At 36.1% G+C, this 15,820-nt stretch overlaps 1 long non-coding RNA gene across 1 annotated transcript; it reads right to left on the bottom strand.

Moving 5' to 3' along the window:
* Positions 1-1,114: 1,114 nt before the first annotated feature.
* Positions 1,115-7,109, bottom strand: LOC145801288 (uncharacterized). The gene is made up of 2 exons (XR_014342536.1): positions 6,528-7,109; positions 1,115-1,676 (listed from the first exon to the last, which is right to left on the bottom strand). It is a non-coding gene; the product is annotated as an uncharacterized LOC145801288 (long non-coding RNA).
* Positions 7,110-15,820: the final 8,711 nt, after the last annotated feature.

The following is a 15,820-nucleotide window of genomic DNA, read 5'->3' as shown; positions in this document are numbered from 1 at the left end:
TTTAATTTGGATTGGTGGAATGGTAAAATTGCATGGATTGTTAATAATAGTGATAATGATGAAGATGGGGATGTGTGTAATAATCTTTTATTTTTAGAGAGATTGAGTTTTTTTTTTGGAATTCCTATTGCTGCCATTGTTTCTGATTTTTTTTTTTTGTCAATCAGTGTGAATGTTCACATTTTATATTGTTTAGAAGTTTGAGAAATAAGTGTTGGAATTGTGAAAAGTGAGGTCTCTGGTACAATAATGAGGCTTTTTTTTGTTTTTTTTTTTTTTTTGGTAAAGAGAGGAGGTGGGTTTCATTTGATTTGGATTGCTATATTAGTGGAATTGTATGAGGTGTTAATAATAGTGATAATGTTAAAGATGAAGACGAAGACGAAGAGGAAGATTATGAAGATACAGAGGAAGATGTATGTGATGATTTCTTATTTTTTGAGAGACTGAGATTTTTGAATTTATGATTCTATTATTGTCATTGATTTTGATTATTTGTTATTGGATTTCAATATAGCAATGATTTTTTGAGATTGGTAATGTGTCTAATATAAAAATGATGTAAATATTTATATAATTAATCAGTGTTAATATCATTGTGTTGTTAATTGGCGTCAATATTATTCACACATCCGTATAATATTAAATGGTGAATATATTTTCACTGTGTTCATTACTACTGTGATAAGGTGATGTTAAGGTTCACATCAGCATTGCATTAAATTACATAACCACAAGCCTCAACTTTCATATTGAATACAAACGTGATGTAAATGTTCATACTAAAACATACGAATGTGAAGGTTCATATGAATTCTGAAATATAGATAAAGATACTATGGTTTCAAAGAGTTAATTACTAATATGGAATGGTGATATTAAAGTTTACATCAAAATTGCATTGCCCACAAATCACGTTAAGTCAATTATTATGTGTACACAATTGTAAAGCAGTTGACAACAATATGAAGGTTCACTTTGATTTTTTAATCTCTAAAAATATGACTATATCAACATTGCATTAACCATAAACCATCATTTCTGTGTATACACAAACATGAAGTGTATGTTTATGCACAATCAGATTATTGAATGTGAATGTTAACATCATGAATAAAACATCAAATAAATTAATTTAATTACATTAAACCAATGGTTATGTGTACATAATTATAAAACAACATAAACCAATATGAATATTAACATTGACTTTGTGCAAATATTATGACAACATACCATTGTATGTTTTTAGGCAGAATCAAAATAACTAATTATGGTTCTTTTTTCCAATGTATTCTAATTACTTACAAAATTGCAAAGGATGTAGAATTCATATTCATATTTTTATCGCCAATGTAAAATGTGTCTTTCAATGGCTTGTACATCTCTAGCACGCATACGACGACATCATTGAACTTCATGCATTTGTTGAGGTTAACTTTACCGGTCCTCAATACATCAAACAACTGTCAAAATGGCATTTCCTTCAAACAATCCAACTGATGATCCGAGAACTTGTTGCTCATCATCAGTTTCACTAACCCAATGATGTTAGATCAGTAGTTGACCTTTTTCATGTTCACTTTTCCGGGAGGGGGGGCTGGCTATTTGTTCAAGTTTGTCTTTGACGTGGAACTATTTTCTTTTTCTTTTGCCATGAAATCTATGAGCAACATCTGTTTGTTCCATTGGAAATAAATTTATTGTTAATGGTCACAAATGATAAATGATAACAAGTGCAAACTATATGTGTTGTGAATAGTGGAATGATGTGACCATGGTTGCATTGAGTAAAACCATGATGTAAATATTCATATGAACATAGTACAACATAGGATAAAACAATAAAAGTCAAATACATAGTGTGGACATTCACATTGATCATATATCATGTCACTAGTTCATGTATCTGAAAAATGAACAAAATTTTGGGAGTTCAATTTATTTGATTATAATCAACAACCCCAACAAGGACAACGACCAAAAAATGGGAGGAAGCTAGCAAGTGAAATATGGAATAATAACATATTACAACTATTAAACTAACACGAAGTATACATGATGTTAATGTTCACATCATTACATTATATATTTGATTGTGAATGTTCACAGTCAAATATAAGGTGTGAATATTCACATGAACCGTAGAGCCCTTTTCGCAACTACTGTTGCAAACTGCCTCTGTCGTGAACTTTTTACCGTCGCAAACTATATTGTTGCCAACTCGTCATCGCAAACCCCCTTATGCCAACCACCCTTGTCGCAAACCCTTTTTCACCATGACTCATCCCTTTCTCTTTCTATTTCTAACTCTAACCAGTGCCAATGACCCAAGGCTGGAAAAGGTCAAGGAGGTCGTGGATGATGGAGAAGAGGTTCGGGTGGTCAAAGGAAGATGCAAGAAGGGGTGACGGTAGTAGAAGAGGGTTGGGGAAGGGTTAGGTTGGTTGGAGAAGGAGATGAGCTTTGGAGCTTAAGGATTCAAGATTTGAAAAATTAAGGTGTTAAAGGAAGAAGATGAAGATAAATTAGTAATTTTATTTTAAGACAAAATTATAATAAATTTGTTTTTATTAGGTGTACGAACAAAATATTTGGTATGTGGAAATAAAAACTCTCATAAAGAGTGGTTAGTGTAGTTTTTTTTTTTTTTTTTAATCAGCAAAATAAAAGATTTATTGATGATAAAAGCAAAGTACATGCAAAAATACATCAACAAATCAGGGAAGTGCACTGAGCATCATAACTAACTTTCACAATCCCAACTAGGTTGCAAATGAAGCACAATCATATGCAAGCACTTGATCCAAGATTGGTGAGAAGCCAATCAAGAGCAACCAAAAGCCTAAAAAATAGAACAACACAGTAAAAAAAAAACAATCAACATAATTCTTCACTAGCTCCAAAGCATAATTCTTCAGCAACAACATACAGCAGGCCAAGACCGCAACATATAGCAGCAGACAATCTTAATTCTACAGCAAAATTCTACAGTAGTAACAAACAATCAACATAATTAGCAAACACCACATGTAGCAAACAGAATAGCAGACGCAAAACAAACCAGTAATAGCAGCCCAATGCTCTACAGCCCTCTACTGACAGCAAACAGATCATAGCAGCAAATCAGTACACACAGACTCAGCAGAAGAACTATAAGCAGCTTTTAACTTGTTAAATATTGTAGACAAACTCATCCACCGCATACCCTTGCCCAAATGAATGTGCTTTCATCCAAATGTGCTTTCATCCAAAGGGCCAGTCTAATTTTAATTAACTCACAAAGGCCATTACAAATGGGTTGTAACTCATTGAACAAGCAGTCATTCCTGCATTTCCAAAGGGACCACAAACCAGTAATCAAAACTGATCTCCACAATTGTTTCTCATTTTTTCTATAAGTCCAACCTAGCATGTCCACTGAACTAGGGGAGGCCCATTCACCACTTGATTATGGTAGACTATACTTTCCAAGCAAAGGGGCAAATCAATATAACATGATTAAGTGATTCAATCTTCGCATGACAAAGCACACACTCATTACAGACTTCATCACTTAGGATACCAATTCTATGTAAATAATCTGAAGTCTTTAACCTCCCTTTCCAGACTAACCAAGAGAGAAATTGGGCTTTAGGTGGAGAGGGATTGTGCCAGATCAAATCAGGAAGTTTTAGAGCCGGATCGTTAGATAATTCACACCAGTTCACAGCGCCTTTAACACTTAAAATACTTGCGGGATCAGCTTTCCACAAAAGACTATCATTAGAATCCAATCTCAATTCAGGACCCTCTTCTAGAACATCATGAAGTCTTTGTAGTTCATTTTCCTCTTATGCCAATAAGGGTCTTTTGACATTGAATGCCCAACTGATCTGATTTTTGGCCCTAGACCACTGCACATACAAGGATATGTCTCTTTCCACTGATAAGTAGTATAATCTAGGATATTAGGACTTCAAACAACTGGTTCCCATCCAATTATCAACCCAGAAACTAATTCTTTCACCATTGCCAATCTTGAATTCGGCATTGTGCAAATAATGGTTGAACACACTGTTGTTAGATTCATTAACAAGTAGAATGTCACTCCACAATCGTAAAATATTGTTTGCCTCCACATGAAAAGGAAGCCATCTATCCCCCTCTGACTTGTACTTACTGTAGATGAGCTGTTTCCATAATGAGTTGTCTTCTATCCCAAATTGCCACCACCACTTAGCAAGCAAGCTAGTGTTCACAACTCTTAAGTTTCTAATCCCCAACCCTCATTGCTTTTTATCCTTGGTTAAATCCTTCCATTTCACCAGGTGGACTTTTTTTCTTGACCTCAAAATCTCTCCACAGGAAAGCTGCTTGAATCTTATCAATCTCTTTTCCTACACTACTAGGCAACCTCAACAGATACATGTAATAAACAGGTAGTGAGGATAGTACAGATCTGATTAGTGTTACTCTACTTGCAAAGGACAACAACCTCATTTTCCAACTTGTTAGTTTCTTCTTGAATTTCTCCACCACAGGCTTCGATGTTACTCTTCTTGATGGATTGGCCCCTAATGGCATTCCAAGGTACTTCAAAGGGAGCTTTTGGTAGGTACAATTCAGTCTTGAAGCAAAAGTTTGCACAATATCATCAGGAATGCCTATACCACATATAACACTCTTGTGAAAGTTGATCCTCAACCCAGAAATAATCTCAAAGCATTTGAGTATTCTCTTCACAATTAACACTTCAGGCCACTCAGTTTCACAGAAAATAATTGTGTCATCCGCAAACTGGAGATGGGAAATATTAATGCCATTGAACCCAACGGTTATCCCTTTAACCAAGCCCAAATTTTTTGCTCTTGTAAGTAATAAGTTTAGGCCTTTAGCTACCACGTTAAATAGGAAAGGTGATAATGGATCGCCTTGCCTTAGTCCTTTTTTAGGGAAAAATTTAGGTATGGGTGAACCATTTACCAACACAGAAATTTTAGTTGAAGAAATGCAGGTATAGATCCAATTCACCCACTTGGAACCAAAACCAAAATTAGATAGCATTTGGATAAGAAAGTTCCTATTTACTGTGTGTGCTTTTTAGAAGTCGAACTTCAATATCAATCCCTTTCTTCTAGGTTTCTTCCACCAGTCCACCATCTCATTAGCTATCAATACACCATCCAAAATATTTTTTTGCCATAGAAATGCAAATTGGACATTATCTATAACAACAAGAAGAACTTTTTTCAATCTATTAGTAAGAACCTTGGAAATAATTTTATATGTGGAGTTTATAAGACTAACAGGCCTGTAGTCTAGAATGCCTGAAGGGTTGTCTTTTTTAGGGACGAAAGTAATGATGGAACTATTTAAGCTTCCAACCAAACTACTGTTGATATAGAATTCCTGCAGGAAAGTGAGGATATCACCTTTCATGAATTTCCACCCTTTTTGGTAGCAGGTCATGTTAAACCCATCAGAACTAGGTGCCTTGTTGCTATCACAAATTGTAACTGCAGCCCAAATTTCATCTTTAGAAATTCCATTTCCAAACTACTGAAATGCTGGCTCTGTTGAATCACTTTAAATGGGCCCAGTAGCTTGGGTTTGGACTTCCATTGTTCATTAAAGCTAAACCAGAAGTGATTATACACAGCTTGTTTCACCTCTATAGGATGCTTCACTGCTGCCCCATTCACTGTCATAAAGTCAATTTCCTTAATATTCTATCTTTTCGTAGCTATGACGTGAAAAATATTAGTGTTTTTATCTCCTTTTTAGTTCCAATTCAGCCTTGACTTTTGTAGCCAAATTCCTTCCATCATCTTCTGAGCTTCCACACTTCCCCACTCAACTCTCTTCTCTTCCTACCTTCATCTTCATCCAGGTTTCTAATCTTAGCAGTTAAATCCAAGGCATGTAATTGTTCTTCAGCTTGCTTCAGTTTAGAGTCCATATTCTCAAACACTTCAATTCCACTTCTTTAAAGCTCGTTTAAGTGCCTTCAGCTTGGTTTTTAGTTTGTAACTTGCCTAACCATCTACCTGAGTACCCTCCCATACTTTTTTCACTTCATGCATGAAAGAAGGGTGAGATGCTCACGCATTGATGAATCTAAAAGGCTTTGGGCCCCAATTTCTCTCATCATCCATCGGGATAATTGGACAGTGATCTGAGATGGATCTAGGCAGACCCCAGAGTTTGTATCTAAACCATCCCAACCATTTTGGGCTAACATGGAACCTGTCTAACCTGCTCCATCTCTCATCTTTCACTGAATTACACAATGTATATTTCCTTTCCAACAATCAAAGCCAGGCTGCTTATGAAGTTACCAAAATCTGTTATTCCCCTATTCCTTCTTACACAACCTTTCCTTTCATCTAGTGATTTTATTTCATTAAAGTCCCCCCTTACACACCAAGGTTTGGGGAAAACAGCCTTAATATTGATCAAAGATGCCCATAATTTTCTCCTATCAATCACATCATTGGGTGCATATACATTCACAATCACACATTCCAAACTATTAAATAAAGTACCTGATAATAGGATGAAGTTCCTGTTACAGCAGCAGTTAGTTAAGGAGAAAATTTCAAGCTTCCAAACACAAAGCAGACCTCCAGCCCTCCCATCAGCATCCATATTCATGTAGCCAACTAGATCATGAGGCCAGATAGATTTCACAAACTGCTTTGAAACATTTCCCTTTTTTATTTCCTGCAATAGCACCATGTCCACTTTTCTTTCTTTGATAGCTTCTTTGACTTGCCTCCTCTTTTCAGGCCTGCCAAGCCCTCTAATATTCTAAGAAAAAATCTTTATAAAAAATATTTTTTACTCTTGAGCCTCCCTTGAAGCTATTCTAAGCCCCAGCACCATTGCTCTTTGCAATAGCTTGCTCCATGTCCTTTTCTTCCATTTCAATAATTTTCCTCATAACTTCATCATCTTTGCCTTCAAAATCTATGCCCAGCTCTTTCCCAAGCTGTACAGTAGCTTCTTCAAAAGTAGTTTGTTTTGACTGCTTGAGCGGCTGTTATAAGATAGAGAAGAAGAAATTGCAATAGCAACTGCTCTAAAGATGGCCCTTCTTTGAAACCCAGATTTCATCACTAATTTTCCCCTGCTCACTTTATCTTTTATTGACTTGCTGGTTTGTGGAGCTTGATTACTTTGACTTTCCCTTTCGTTTGTGACTATAGCAATGCCCTTATCCTTTACCATCTAGGCTTCAAAATGTGTTAGATCAAGAATCTCAGAGTTGTCCAGCCTAATTGTTTTAGACAAGCCCAAATTAATTCCATTCAAAAGACCATCAAATTGGGCATGATCCAAAACTACTTCTAAATTAATGTTGGGCTGTGGAGATGTAATCCTACTAAGGCTTCTTATAGGCCCATCAGAGACCAAAACACCTACACCTCTTTTGCTTCCCCTATCAGAGTTGTGATTTAAATTTCTGTGCATGCTTTCTTCGACCCTTGTGCAATGGCCACCCCCATCTCTATTCCTCACAATATTATAGGTTTCACTTACGACTGAGATAGGTGGGTAATCATTTCCTTTGTCTACCACACCCCTCTCCTTGCAGGGTACTCCCTTTTCATTTTGTAGAGCACCATCATGGATTGCCAGGTCACCCTCTACACTTGCTACATCATCTTCTTCTTCCTCCCTTCCACTGTGATTCTTTGAGCTTTAGTCTTCATTGATAATGCCCTTGCCAGATTCAGTGGTTCTTTGGGTGCTGAGACTATAGCCCTAATCTCTGTGGTTGAGCTTAATATCTTTGCACATCCAAACTGGATATATGCAGCCTTTACATTCCAAATAAACAATATTATTAATAGACTCCACTTGTGAGGTAAGGATTCTCATCTTACCCCATTCCAGAGAAGCCAAATTAGATATATTCTTATCTAATTCCACCACTTCACCCCAAATCTGATCAATTTTTAGAAAGTTTAGAGTGTTCCAAAGATTAGGATGGACTCCAAATATCCAAACATATCTTTTAAACTCAATCTTCATTCCTTTTTTCCATTCCATAACCGATTCAGACCATTCATGGATCCACCCATGGATAACCTTTATGCTACTCATCATTTCCTCTAGTGAGGGGAATGATAGGTACACTATTCTTCCACCCCCATCCTTCACCTGTACATCCTTTACACCTCTGATTAGCAACTCCTCCTTGAGTTTACCATTACAGTATTTCAGCCATGGTTTTACCACCACACTTGTGTACATCTATCCATTTCCATACTCCTCTGCTTTGAAAACTATTGCCTTTTCTTTTAGATCATTCCCACCTTTAAGTGCTTCGATATATGACACTCTCCTTACATTGCTTGCAGCAGTTGTCATCCTTACCCCCACTGCTCTCGGTGGTGCTTGAAGATGAGTGTCAACTCTGCCTTTGCTTTTAACTTGCTCCTTACCAAACTCAGCTTTCTTTACTTTTAACACTTTATCATCACACCATGTTCTGTTGGCTTTTTGGATAGCCATCTTAACTGCTATTGGGCAATTGTACCTTACGAATCCAAATCTTGACCCTAATGTTTTCCTCCTTTTGCTTGGAATAAAGACATCCTTAACTATTCCAAAATTTGTGAATAGATGAATAAGTTGTTTTGGATGCATAGAATCTGGGATGTTGTCTACGAACACAGTATGCATACCACCTCTTGATCTTAAGTCACTATTTTCGTGTCTTCTCCTAAACACAAGTTGCCATCCTCTTTGCTCCATGAAAATGCATAGTGGTTAATGTAGTTTATCCGTTTATCTTTGATAATTTTTCCAAAATAAAGAGAGAGATTGTTGATATGCACCATGTGGCACTATTTTGCGTGACATGGTATAGACTTTGGAGCAGAGTCATTTTTGCTTCATTTTCTTTTCTAGGTTGTAAAATTGGCTTATGTGGCTTGCAGTCACATATCTAAGGCCTTTCCTGATTCATCATCTGATAGGAATGATGTGCAGGTGCACACAACTCTGAGCTAAGAGCAAAAAGTGAATGAACCAATCACACACTAGCTGATGGATGACACGTCACTACAAAACTTTCAGGTTTACCGTCACTAATGCTCCTAATGTCGTCTCAAAAAACCTGTAGCGATGGCAAATGACTTTTGGCGACGACAAATGGGGGGTCACAGTAGAGGGCATTGCAAAAAAGTTTTAGCGACGGCATCGTGCTGTCACCTTTTTTTGTGACGGTATTTGTGGCCTTTTGCGATTACATTTTATTGTCGCCTATAATATGTAAAAAATTAAGACCTTTTGCGACGGCACTGTGTTACCGTGGCTAAAAGTTTTATTTGAGACCGCAAGAAATACTGTCAATGGTATTTTTTTTTTGCAACAGCACGACCACTGTCGCCAATGGTTCTAATGTTTTTTGCAACGGTATGGTGCCGTCGCAAAAAAAAAAAAAAAAAAATAAAATGAAAAATAAAATAAAATTAATAAAAATATTAAAATTACCTATTTTTTGCGACGGTGTGGTGCCGTTGTAAAGAAGAAAAAAAAAAAAGAAAATCTACAAGATAATTATTAACAATATTAAAATTATTTGTATTAGATGAAAAATAATTAAAAAAGAAACCAATAATTGCATAATAATATAAAAATTCCTGTATAGAAGTAACAATTTCTCCATAATAAAAATATTATTCCATCCATAACTACACATCAACAAAATTACCACACTACATAATGTTCCATAATACATATATAATGTTAAATACATAATGTTGTTCATAACTCAAAATAACATAAATCAAAATTAAAAGTTTTCCTCATCATTCTCCGTGGGTAACAAAAACAAAAGTTAGTTGCATTTTTCACAGGTACACATTCCACAAGAAGTAAACTCCTACTCGGGAAATATCTGAAAAATAAAAATAAAAATAATTAATGACAATATAATTATGTGTTAATATGTTAATTACAAATAAAAATATAAAAATTTAACTACTATGCAATTACAAAGATAATTAAGTAAATAAATTTGCCTAGACCGAAATCTACCTCTAACTCCTAAACCGAGAACGTGATTCGAGTCTCGTCTTCTCCCACAAGTCTCTCGTGCCTAGGCGGTCGTGTGTGCCAAGTTTCGTGCTAATCCGACGCCGCTTGGTGATTTTGGGGCGTCAACACCTCAAATTTTAAGTTTCTTAAAGAACTAGTTTGTTTAGCATGAAATCTGGCTCTAACTCCCAAACCGGGAACCCAATTCGAATCCCTTATTCTCCTACAAGTCTTTCGTGCCTAGGCAATCATGTGTGCCAAGTTTCCTGCTACTCCGATGCCGTTTGGTGATTTTGGGGCATTAACACCTTGAATTTTAAGTTTCTTAAGGAACTAGTTTGTCTAGAGTGAAATCCGGCTCTAACTCCTAAATCGGGAACCCGATTCGAGTCCCGTCTTCTCCCACAAGTCTCTCGTGCCTAAGTTGTCGTGTGTGCCAAGTTTCATGCTAATATGACGCCGTTTGGTGATTTTGGGACGTTAACACTTTGAATTCTAAGTTTCTTAAGAAACTAGTTTGTCTAGAGTGAAATCCAACTCTAACTCCCAAACCGGGAATCTGATTAAGGTCATGTCTTCTCCCACAAGTCTCTTATGCCAAGGCAGTCGTGTGTGCCAAATTTCGTGCTAATCTAACACCGTTTGGTGATTTTGGGGCATCAACACCTCTAATTCTAAGTTTCTAACGGTACTAGTTTGCCTAGACCGTAATCTAGCTATACGTCCCAAACCGAAAACCCGATTCGAGTCCCGTCTTCTCCTACGAGTTTCTCGTGACTAGGCGGTCGTGTGTACCAAGTTTCATGCTAATTCGATTCCGTTTGGTATTTTGGGGCGTCAACACTTCGAATTCTAAGTTTCTTAAAGAACTAGTTTGCCTAGATTGCAATCTGGATCTAACTCCTGAACCAAGAATCCGATTCGAGTCCTGTCTTCTCCCACAAGTATCTCGTGGCAAGGCGGTCGTGTGTACCAAGTTTCATGCTAATCTGAAGCCATGTGGTAATTTTGGGGCGTCAGCACCTCAAATTCTAAGTTTCTTAAGAAACTAGTTTGCCTTGACCGAAATCCGGCTCTAGCTCCCAAATTGAGAACCCAATTCGAGTCTCGTCTTCTCCTACAAGTCTCTCGTGCCAAGGCGGTTGTGTGTGCCAAGTGTCATGCTAATCCGACGCCGTTTGGTGATTTTGGGGCATCAATATCTCGAATTCTAAGTTTCTTAAGGAACTAGTTTGTCTAGACCAAAATCTGCCTCTAGCTCCAAACCAGGAACTCGATTTGAGTCCTATCTTCTCCCACAAGTCTCTCGTGCCAAAGTGGTCGTGTGTGCCAAGTTTCGTGCTAATCCGATGTCGTTTGGTGATTTTGGGACGTCAACACCTCGAATTTTAAGTTTTTTAAGGATCTAGTTTGCCTAAACCGAAAATTGGGAAACAATTCAAATCAAACAATACATCTGGACTAATATGGTAGATGCAGAAGTTGTGGAGCAACAAGGAAAATACATCTGGACAAAAGAACAACCCTTGAAAGCAAGACACATCTTCTCAAGATGTACACAAGAACAAAAGGGAAGTTACTTTAAGCAATGAAGGATCAGAAAAAGATCATGGTTCCATGCAAGCAAATTCAAACAAGTACAAACATTCAAATTTCCTTTTAGCTTTGACAAAAAAAAGTTCTTAATTACTTTTGAATATAACTTTCCAAGTATTTGGACAACTTGGTTTAGTCAATCTCTCAAAATAATAATAATTTTAAAAACTATTGTTATTTTCATGATGATAATAACTGTAACTATTGATTAAAATGGTATTTGGTCTGTACTTACAATTCAATGCTACATTAGGATAAGTAACAAGAGTTGGCTTGTCTGGATCTCCAAACATAGTAACAGACACAAAACCATAGCCAGTTTTTATGAGGTGTTCCTAAAGTCAGATTAGAAAATTTAAATAATCACATAAACAACCTTATGTACAACAAAGAAAATAATCAAAAAGGAAAGTAAATAGCATATCAAAAGTCCCAACTCAGGGAATACACACCAATACGCCAAAAGACAATATAGACAATATAGACATTGGAGGTCACCCTTAAACAACCTTATGCCAAGTCAATGAAGGTCACCCCCAAAGTCAAGGCAATATAGACATTGGACCTAAAAGACAATATTGAAATTTAAGATAAAATAATATAAGGCTTAGAACCAAGGATAAGATTAAGAAAAACAAGGCCACCCCTGGGCCAAGGCAATCTAAGGTCATCCCCAGGTCAAGGCCAAGCTAAGGCCACCCCAAGGTCAAGGCAAACAAGGCTAAAGCCAAAGCTCAACGACAACAAGGGAATTAGGACCAAATCCAGACAAAGCCCAAGCAAACCATTGATTAATAGTGCTATGGTTGACACCTATATCAACATTATCATGTCATTGTATTTGCAGGTCTCTTAAAAAACAATGTTGGTAAAAGATTTGAAGTGTAGCAAGGCAAGAGAAAGTTCACTCAACGGTTTGGTAACTAGTGTTGAAAACCAATCACAATGTGTCACAATCATCTTCAACTTAACCTTTGCTATCATATTTTCCAATTTAAATTCCATAGAACATTCAATTATAAATAAGTATGCCAATAAATACACATCAATTACAATCCGGCTCCTCTAAAGTAACTTTGTAAAGTAAGCTTGTTATTGGTCCAAATCATATTCCCTTCCACCTAGGAAACTAACGTTATAATCAAACATTTTCTTCTTTTTCTTCTTCTTCTTTATTTATTTATTTTTTCTCTCTATCTTGAATAGGTAAAATAGGAAATTGGGTATAGTTTCAAGATAAGAGAGAATGTCATATTTTTGTGTAAGGATTTACTTACCACAAAATATTGTAACTTTTCTCAACAAAATCATAACTACATCCACAAAATGTGTAACTTTTTAAAATGTTATAACTTTTGTCTAATGGATTTACTGACCACAAAGTATCGTAACATTTCTAACAAAATTCATAAATATTTCAACAAAATTTATAACTTTGAGCACAAAATATATAACTAATGTGTGGCTTTTGCTCACTACAAAATATTGTAACTTTGTCACAAAATTCATAACTCTAACCAAAAAATGTATAACTTGTAAAATGACAACTTTGTGCAATGCATTTACTAACCACAAATATTGTAACGCTTTTCACAAAACTCATAACTATGTTCACAAAATGTGTAACTTATGTTTGCTTCTACATGTGTTCATTACCTTATTCGATTTTTCAATCAATTATGCAATTGCTTATATAGTTATGTGGTTTACCTTTTATGGAAGAGGTTCCTATTCTATCCTATCATCATTTTGTTTCAATGGAAAATCATTTTGAATGTGCTGCAACGAGTTTGATAAAGTCAAGTAGTATTAATTTTTTTTCCAGTCATATGATAACTCAAGAATTAAGAATCATTTTTTTTTTTGGGGTCAAATTATGTAAAGCTCTATAGAGCAATGAGAAAGTATGGTGCCTACAATGTGACACATGATTCAGAAATGCTAAACACTCAGGATTTGTTCTCTTTGTATTAGATTCTTCTATTTTGGTAAATTTATCTAACTTAATTAAACTTAATTTGTGTTTCAGGTACTGATAATAGCAGCTTTTGAAGATGGTGTGCCACCAGCAATAAAAACTAATCAAACCTATAATGCATATGGAGATGTTGAACCAAGCTTAAGTGGGTCATTATGCTTGAGAGTATACATATAGGAATTCATGATTTTTATTTTTTATTTTTGGTTTCAATTAAGTAATGAAGTACGTGCATGAGTTAGTCTTAATTGTAATTGCAAAGCAAGGTAATTAGAAATGATTGTAATTGTGTCAATATGCAATGATCAATAGATCATAACTAAAAAATGCAAATGATTTTTTATCAGAATGAGGGTGTCGTAGGCATCGATAATTTGCTAGGCATAATTTTGAAGTGCATAACCTCTTCTTTTTTTTGGGGGGGGGGGGGGAGGGGCTTCAATTGTCAAAAAATGGTTAAGTTAGATGTAGAAATTTTCTTTTTTTTTTTTGGTTGGGAGTGCCGTAGGCATGGGTCACCTACTAGAATTTTACAAAACAAGATGACATATTTTGCAACAAACTCAAACGAAGTCCTAGAGCAAATTAACCAATTATTCCATTACAAATGTCAACATAAATATATAAATACCAAAATAGCATAAAATCATTACCAAGTCAGCTGACAAAATTCCAAATAAGTGAGTGCTGAGAGAGAGTCTGAAATCAAAATTTCGAGAGAATGAGAGAAAATAGAGTAAAAATTAGAGATATAGGACAGTTTTAGAACAAGAAAGGTTTCAGAAGGAATAGGGAAGGTTTCAGAAATAACTAGAAATAGGCTTACTTTCAAATTTTGTTCATTGCTCTTTCACTTCAAAAGATTTCTTTTTCCTTTGTTTTCTCAGAAGTCATAAATTTATAACTGAAATAGAAAAAAATTGCAATTAAAAAAGACTAAAGCAACTAAAGTTGTAGCCAAGTAATTGTAGAGAGAGGGTGAAGGGGGGACCTTTGGAGTAAGGGATGCATTTCTTATCAAACCCAAAGCTCAATTTACACACTTAAATAAAGCCAACTGTCAAGAGATCCAACTATTTGTAATACTAATCTATCGATCGAAATTCGGCAAACTCATAAATTTATTTAACTAAAATAGCTCAAATTTATAGTTAAAAATACCAAATAATTGAGCAAATGAAGTGAATGAAGAGTGAGAAAAGAAAACAACGGCAGCAAAGAGAGAGAGTTAGAGGGGTAGAATAGTTGTGGGCTGTGGGAAGTGGGAGGAAAACAGGGAAAGGGTTAACTCGGCAAAGCAGAGACATGAAGACGAAAAAGAAGAAGAGCTAACCTAGTTCAGAGATTGAGACTGACTGAGAGAGTTGAAGAGAGACACGCCGCTCGCTCGTCACCATCGTTTGCAGCTCGCTGCCGTCGCACGTTGCTCGCTTGTCACGACCCGAACCCACCCCTATGAGTTTAGCGTTGTAACTGGCCAGCAACCCTTGGGTTACCAAAGGCCTCTGAACAGAATAACATATAATAAGGGCTACAGAAGCAAATATGCAAAATTTACATAGTCCATAGAGCTGTGCAGACATACATGGGACTGAAATTTCAAAACAAACTTATAAACATATGTACGGATGTGACGTCAAAAATACAATAGTCTTATGTCACCAAATTACACGGATTGAGTCGAAGGGAACTTAGCCCAAGTATAGATATACATAACAAACTCAACTAAGCCTTGACACGATCCTCACAAATGAACCTCCTCAAGAGGCACGATAGTTGGCTAACAAAACAGAATCTTAGGCCATCAACTCTAGGCTTGGTCACGTGCCTACTCACCTACATACATAGTATAAATAATGAGCTGGAGCCCAGTGAATAATAACAAAGTAAAGGGTTTTAATGAATGTTGTCCATACAGTTATAGAAAACAAAAATAGGTTCATAGTCATGTTCAGAAATCAAAGTTCATAATAGAAACAGATTCAGAATCATACTCATAATCAAAATTTGCAATTAATCATACGTGGTGCATCCATTAGCACTAGCAGAAATAGTTGACCCATAAAGGGACGGCCATAAAGGCATACACTTGACTCACGTGCACGGAGACGGTACAGTTGGCTCATGAGACGTACAGTTGGCCCATAAATGGGACGTATACATAAGGATCCATAACAGTTGGCTCATGAGACATACAGTTGACAAATAATTGGG

Source organism: Camellia sinensis, chromosome 10 (assembly GCF_055761805.1).
Source record: "Camellia sinensis isolate YWXY chromosome 10, ASM5576180v1, whole genome shotgun sequence".
In the NCBI taxonomy this organism is placed as follows: domain Eukaryota; kingdom Viridiplantae; phylum Streptophyta; class Magnoliopsida; order Ericales; family Theaceae; genus Camellia; species Camellia sinensis.
This window is presented reverse-complemented; position numbering and strand designations above follow the sequence as displayed.